The sequence below is a fragment of the Furipterus horrens genome, unplaced genomic scaffold (assembly GCF_987537825.1).
Source record: "Furipterus horrens unplaced genomic scaffold, mFurHor1.1.pri manual_scaffold_11, whole genome shotgun sequence".
NCBI lineage: Eukaryota > Metazoa > Chordata > Mammalia > Chiroptera > Furipteridae > Furipterus > Furipterus horrens.
The window spans coordinates 81,103,306-81,110,275 of record NW_028327181.1 but is presented as its reverse complement, the minus strand read 5'-3'; positions in this window follow the sequence as shown (position 1 = coordinate 81,110,275).

The window sequence follows — 6,970 nt, the reverse complement described above, 5'->3', positions numbered from 1 at the left end:
AGCAGCTCATGAACTGATTTCTGTTTAGTGTTTTGAAAATAGCTCAAGCACTTTGGTATCAATTCAGGGGTTCCAGCCTGGGAACAACTGATGCAGTGTAAAGGTTCCTTGGCAGTTTTCAAGCCAAGAACGTGTGTGTCAAAATCCGTCCTCCCATAAGACACGCTGGTTAAGAAAGGAGTAGAGGGTTTTCAGCCGTATACAGAAATAGAATCTGTCCATTTTGCAGGGAGGGTACTGTGGTGAGAATGTATAATACTAGAAGCTACAATGTACAAGGTGAGTGGTGGGGACAGGGTTGGGGCAAGAGTTTGGGTACAGGTACTGGTCATCTCAGTTGGAAGATGATCATTGTTTATGTAGTGGGTTGGTTTTCCCATCACTGCTGCAGATTGGATGCCAGAGTCACATTTCAAGAAAATTGAAATCGCCCTGCCTGGTGGCTCAGTGGCTTGAGTGCCAGCCTGCAAACCGAAAGGTCACTGGTTCTTTTCCTTGTCAGGGCACATGCCTGGGTTGCCCGCTGGGTCCCCATTTGGGGGCATGAGAGAGGCAACCGATTGATGTATCTCTTGCACATTGATGTTTCTTGCCCTCTTTCTCCCTTTCCCTCTCAAAAAATAAATAAATGGAATCTAAAAAATAAAATCTTAAGAAAAAAGAAACTTGAAATCAGCTTGAACAGCCTAAACCTCAGGGGTCTAACATGACACCATGAAGTACTTTACATGTGAAAAGGGGGTGCAGTTGGGCTGTCATCCTCTGGTGATGGACTGCTGCTGGTTTGTAAAGTTTCAAAATGAGTTTTTTTGTTTTTTGTTTTTAGTGTTCTTAACACGGCTTATTACAGGGAAACTAAAAAATAAGGCAAATATTTTCCATCTACCCCCTAAAGACATTGTTGACATCTTTCATTTTCTCTAGATTGTAAGACGTTTCTCCCTGTCCCCTTCATTTCTGAAAATGCAGTGCACATCACGATGTCAAAAGAAACTTGTCAACTCATTCCCTCATCCTTGGCCCACGAAGTGCACTCTATTATAATCTCTTGGCATGTTTGATTTCTTATATATAAAAGGTCTGAGGCTCGGTGATCTCTTAACTTCCAATTTCAATAATTCTGTCTTCTCTGTCTTACCCTACCATATGTTGCTTCAAAGCCACCTCTGAAGTCATCCTTGACAATTAAAATGGAAAGTGATGCATGTAGTTTATGTCATGTCACGTGGCATGTATGATTTGTGCGATAGTTACTTGTTTAGGTTTATCTTCAGCGGCCTAATGGAGAATTTTGAGGCTACAAGGGAAAGATGATGACGTCCACATTTTTGCGTTATTCCCATGCACCCAGCCATTGAAATAAGACTGAAGGTAGAGTTTTATTTCTTTATTTTTTAAAGATTTATTTATTTTTAGAGAGAGGGGAAAGGAGGGAGAAAGAGGGAATGAAACATCAATGTGTGGTTGCCTCTTGTGCACCCCAACTGGGGACCTGGCCCACAACCCAGGCATGTGTCCTGACTGGGAATTGAACCGGTGACATTTTGATTCACAGGCCGACAATCTACTGAGCCACACCGGACAGGGCTGAAGGTAGAGTTTTAAAAGGCATCAGTTTAATAACTTGAGTTGCCTGAGCCAACATGAAAAGTGACCCAGTACTGACTGGGTTTTGAAGAAAGCTTGGAATCAAGTTTGGGAAGAGGACAAGGGATCAGTAAAGGATAGGGGAGGAGGTGCACTTCATTCCAGCTTGAGAAGCGGCAGGGCTTGCCCCCAGGCTTCTCCAGAGTAGACGCTGGCAACTAGGACCAAGGCTAGTTAGATTATGACCTCCCTTTCCCATTTTCTTTTAATTTTCAGTTTTTGTTGGGAAATCTAAAGGGGAACAGAGTTTCTTCCTGAACTGATGAGTTGAGGGTAAGGCATATTTCTAGTGACTTCTCAACTTAACCTCTCCTCCCTTTCCTGCAACAAATTATTCTGAAGCTGACTCCGGCAGATAGTCTTCAGTGGAAGGACAAACAAGCAGTTTCTTTTTCTAATCTGGCCCCTTTTATTCTGGTCTTTGGCTTGAAGTAGTTGCTTATGCTTTACTCTAGGAAGGTATGTGTACTGCTTTAAAGGGAATATTCTGGGATGGCCTCTGAGATGTGATTTAAGCTGAAATTTGAAGAACAAGGTGCCAGCAAAGAGTTCTCAGAAGGAACAGCAAGGGCTAAAGTTGAGGTTGACAAGAGCTTGGGGTGTTTAGGACCTGCTAGAAGACAGGTGGCTGGAGCCTGCTCAGCAGGATGGAGAATAGGCAGGAGCCACATCACGCAGAACAGAGCCTTGTAGCCATTGTAGGGACTAGAGTCTTTGGCACAGTGGGGAACTGTTAAAAGAGTGTTTCAAGCTGTCAAGGGATTTAATTTGATGTTAGGTGGCTACAGTGGAAGCAGAAAGACTTGTGTTAAGAGGCTGTTGCAGTAATATAGGCACAAGATGGTAGTGACAGTGATTTCAGGTCTGATAGGACTTGCTGATGGACTGGTGTGAGGGCAAGGTGGTGAGGGAAAGCGGAACTAAGAATGACTTACAGATGGATGATGAGCAGTGGGAGAGGAAGAGGTTTGTAGAAAAACCAGGAGTTCTATTTTGCCATCTTGTCTTGCTCAGGGAACACTAGAGAGGAGATGGGAGCTGGGCAGCTGGAGAGTGAGCCTGGAATTCAGAGGCCTGGGCTGAAGCTAGACATTTAGTTGTTAGCTTGTCATGAACTCCATGAAATGAGTTCCATGGCCTCAGTAGATATTTTGGTCTCTGACAGGAGAGGGCCCTTCCTTTATCTTTAAGAGGAAGGAAAGAGAGCAGGTCTTCAGCTGAGTTTGTAGACTTGGCAAGGAGGCGAGGGTGAGTGAGGATGTGTCCTGTGGCTCTGAGCACGTAAGGGAAGTACTTAAGATTGCTGAGTTCCCTTTAGAGGTGTGTTTTCATGCGTTTAGGGTGCAGCCAGCCAGGTGCCCATTGTGTGACTTTGTGTTACTTGTGTTGAGTGACCTGGATGCAGACACAGAAAGTGGATAGTTGGGTACAACCAGGGTGTTCATCCGGTCTGTACCAAGGGAGAAGGGATTTCAGCTCAGGATATTGCAAGGGAGTAATTATAGTGATGGACCCTTCACCCCTGTAGATGGATGCTGTCATCAAATACGCTTCAGTCTTTTTCAGATTAGCCTTTCTGAAAGTGTCTTGCTGTTATCCTCCTTGCACTGGCTATAGGAAAGATATGCAGCCAAGTAAATTCAGGCATCAGTATGTGAACAGTGCAAAAATATAGGGTGCCTCCAGTGCAGGGCTGGTCCAGGTGTGGTATTGGAAGCTCAGCACAAATATCCCAGCACTTAGAAATGCCAGGAATCTTAGAGCTCATGTGGAATAGTCCAGCCTCCCAGTTTAAATATCTCGATAGCACCAGCTACAGACTACCCCTGCTCAAGCATGTGGTTGATGAGGAGCTTACTGCATTGAGAAACAGCACATGATAGCTGTATGGTGCCCTTTGATCCTCCAAGCAGCTGCTCGTTTCTAGAACTGAGGCTAGACTGGCTCAGGGCTCCTGCCCGCTAGTCCTTGCCCTTTAGGATGTTTCCTTTTCTTGTCAGCCCTTGGGTGAGGAGCACAGGAGTTGCTAAACCAGCAGATGTGTCTGGGAGCTGTCTTGTCTTCAGTTAAATAACTTTAGCCAACAATACCAGCCTATTAAGAGCTTTTTAAAAATCTTGATTCTATAATATACTAGTTATCCTTCCCAATGTCGTATTAGTTCCAGTTTTTATAAACTGTCTTCCAAAGGGATAGCATGAGAGACTAATGAGATTCAGATGTTTGTCTATGACAGCCATCTAGTACCCTGTTTAAAAAGGAAATGAAGCCCTGGCCGGGTGGCTCTGTTGAAGTGTTACCTCATACACTAAAAGGTTGCAGGTTTGACTCCCGGTCGGAGTGCGTGTGGGAGGCAACCGATTGATGTTTCTCTCTCACATCAATGTTTCTCTCCCACTTCCTCTCTAAAATCAGTGACCATATCCTCAGGTGAGGATTAAAAGAAATCAAGTGGTTTGGTTATCACTTATGTTTAGTGAAGTCATGTGGGCACCTAGTGGTCATCATGTTTGAGGTAACTAGTCAGACAACATGCTCGATGAGCCCTTTTTGAAAATTTTAAATTGTTACACTTATTTGTCTGACTTGAAAATTGGAACTTCTGCTGAGCTCAAATCTCTGGAAACCTTCTGTTTGAAATGTTTTCTCAAAGATTATTGGCAGGGATTCCTTAAGTTTTTCCAGTATAATTTGCTTGAATAAGATCACTTGAATTAATTCAAAGGGGCTCAGATTCATGTCCTAGGTTGGTGGTGGTTTAGCTGCCCGTTCCCTTCTGGGGAGAATCTGTAGACTGACTTCTTAGGGGGGTGTTTGGCTGGTATTGGGAATAGAGGCCCAGTCTCTGGGGCACTGTAGCTTGCTTAGTGGTTAGGAACAAGGTTGGATTCTGAGTTGTGTCAGATTTCACCTCTGCCACTGATTAACAGTATGACTTGGCAACTTACCTACCTTTGACAAGCATCAGTTTCCTCATCTCTAAAATGAGTGTCTCAGTTGAGTATTAAATGAAGCCTTTAATGAGATGCTTTGCCTATAGTAATCTCTTCCAAATGCCATTATTCTTTCAAGAATTTGCTGGGTGGAGCTAATGAGCACACTGGGGAACACAGAAAGTAACGTGTTTGGTCTCCTAGGGCCAGGCAGAAGCACTGGGTACGGACACCTGGCCCCAGATACTTCTCTACTTCAGAAGGAGATGCTGGGCATTGTTTGAAAGCTAGAGTGGAGTACGTTGACCTTTGGACTAGTAAGAACAAGAGAGAGCATTCCTTTCCTCTGTGTTTAGACAAGAGCTAGGTGAATTATAGATGATGGCAGATTTATTAGGCAGTATAGAATGAAAGAGGAGACACCTGGCTCTTTGTTGACTTGTGAGTGAGCTCCAAGGGGCCTCAAGCTGCTATCCTGATAAGAAATAGAGCAGAGTGTGGAGTTCCAGAAGGAAAAAAGGTGGGGGTGGGGGGGCTGTTCTTAGAAAAACAGGGCAGGGTCCTGATTTCTGGATATAGGACCACAAGGCCTTAGAGATTTCCTCATCCTATGTCTTATCCCCACCCTCTGGGCTATGGCTTCCCAGAGAGTTGATCTCTCTACTGCTTTTGGGGGAGTCGGGGGTGGCTCTGGCCAGAGGCCAGGAGGGCAGGTAACTAGAGCTGACATTTTTTCCAATGCCATTCCTGGGCTGGGGCTGCATTCAGCAGGTGGTGCCAGAAATGTAGGTGAGTACATTGGGCTTCTGAGGCCTGAGACCTTGACCTCAGTGACTGGATTATGCCAGGATGTAGTTCAGGCTCTATTCGTTAGGGAGGAGAAGGCAACATTTCTGCTGGGGCTGTGTGGGAAGTACCTGAGGTGGGGTGGAAAGTCAGAGTAAAAAGGTGATCTGGAGGATTAAAAAGGTCATATTCCCTGATTGCTCTTCATTCTAGTAGGAATAAGGGTATGAAAGGTGGCTGGGGTGGGGGATTAGGATGCTGGGGTCTTCAGCTGAGATGGCTCTTGCAAGAAACCCAGGTAGCAGATAAAATCCTGGAGGATAGAGGGGAGATTCCTTGAGACCACACTGCAGAGCCTGGAAAGTGATAAGATCCCTGAGTGATGGCTTTTTGTTCTCTCCTAGCTCTGATGCTTACCCAGGATTCTGGGTAGAGGAATGAGGAACAAGGTCTCAGCATCCATGAGTGCCTGATGCTGTCCTCACGCCAGCCTCTCATGGGGCAAGGATGGGGCAGGTGTGGCCACTGCTTACTCGCATTGGCCATCGCCACAAGAGTGGCATCAGCCTTGCTTGGGAATTTGGCAGCAGCATGCCCAGTACCATGTACCTACCTAGCCATGGACAGTGTGGAGGACTGTGGGGGCCTCCACCTGCTCAGCCCTACCCCCCAGGCTTCCTGACAAGAGTCTGGTTCTTGGAGTTGAGCTACAATAATCTCAGCCACCTGTTAGGTAGCTCCTTCCAGGGGTGCTGCTGCTTTCTCACAATGTCCTGGTGGAGTGCTGGAGCGTCTGGGTTTCCTGTAGCAGCTGGACAACCAGATGGCCTGCCTGCCTCCAGGCTTTTCAGCCACCCTGGACTCTGCCTAGATCTCTCTGACAACCTGCTTGCCACCCTGGACCCCTGCAGCCTATGGGGTCTGGGAAACTTGGAACAGCTTGACCTGAGCCACAACCAGCTGGCTGAACTGGGCACAGCTGGGCTTCAGGGTCTCTTCTGCTTACACTGACTGGGAACGAGCTGCAGCAAGTTGGGGATGTGGGCCTGGCCACCATGCCAAGCCTGGAGGTCCTCTCTCTTGAGTGGAAACATTAGCAAGCCGGAGGCCAAGGCCTTTGCAGCCTTGCAGGTGCTAGAGGTCTCCTCTCTTCGAGGCAACAGGCTGCAGCACCCTCAAGTTGAAGGGGATGGTGGGCATCTGGGCAGTGGGCACGCCGCTGCTGCTGGCCAGTAACCTTGGTATGTGACTGCGACCTGCACTGGGCCTGTGGGAATGTGGACCATCTGCAGCACTTGCATGTAACCAACCTGGGCAGCTTGACTTGTGCTGAACCTGGGAGGCTGGTGGGGGCAGTGCTCAGCAGTGTGGAGGTCAGGCTCTGGTCATGACAGCTACTGTGCTGGGTATCACAGGCACCATGCTGGTCACTGTGACTGGCTGTGACCATGGCTGAGTAACAGTGCGGGCGGGGCCCCTAGAGGAGCTGGGAAGCAGGGGAAGCCCTCTGGAGAAGTAGGGGTTGCTGCAGAGGGAAGTAGACACAGCTGGATTGGGGAGAGCAGATGGAGCAATGGGAGAGGAAAAGGGATGTTCCTCACAAG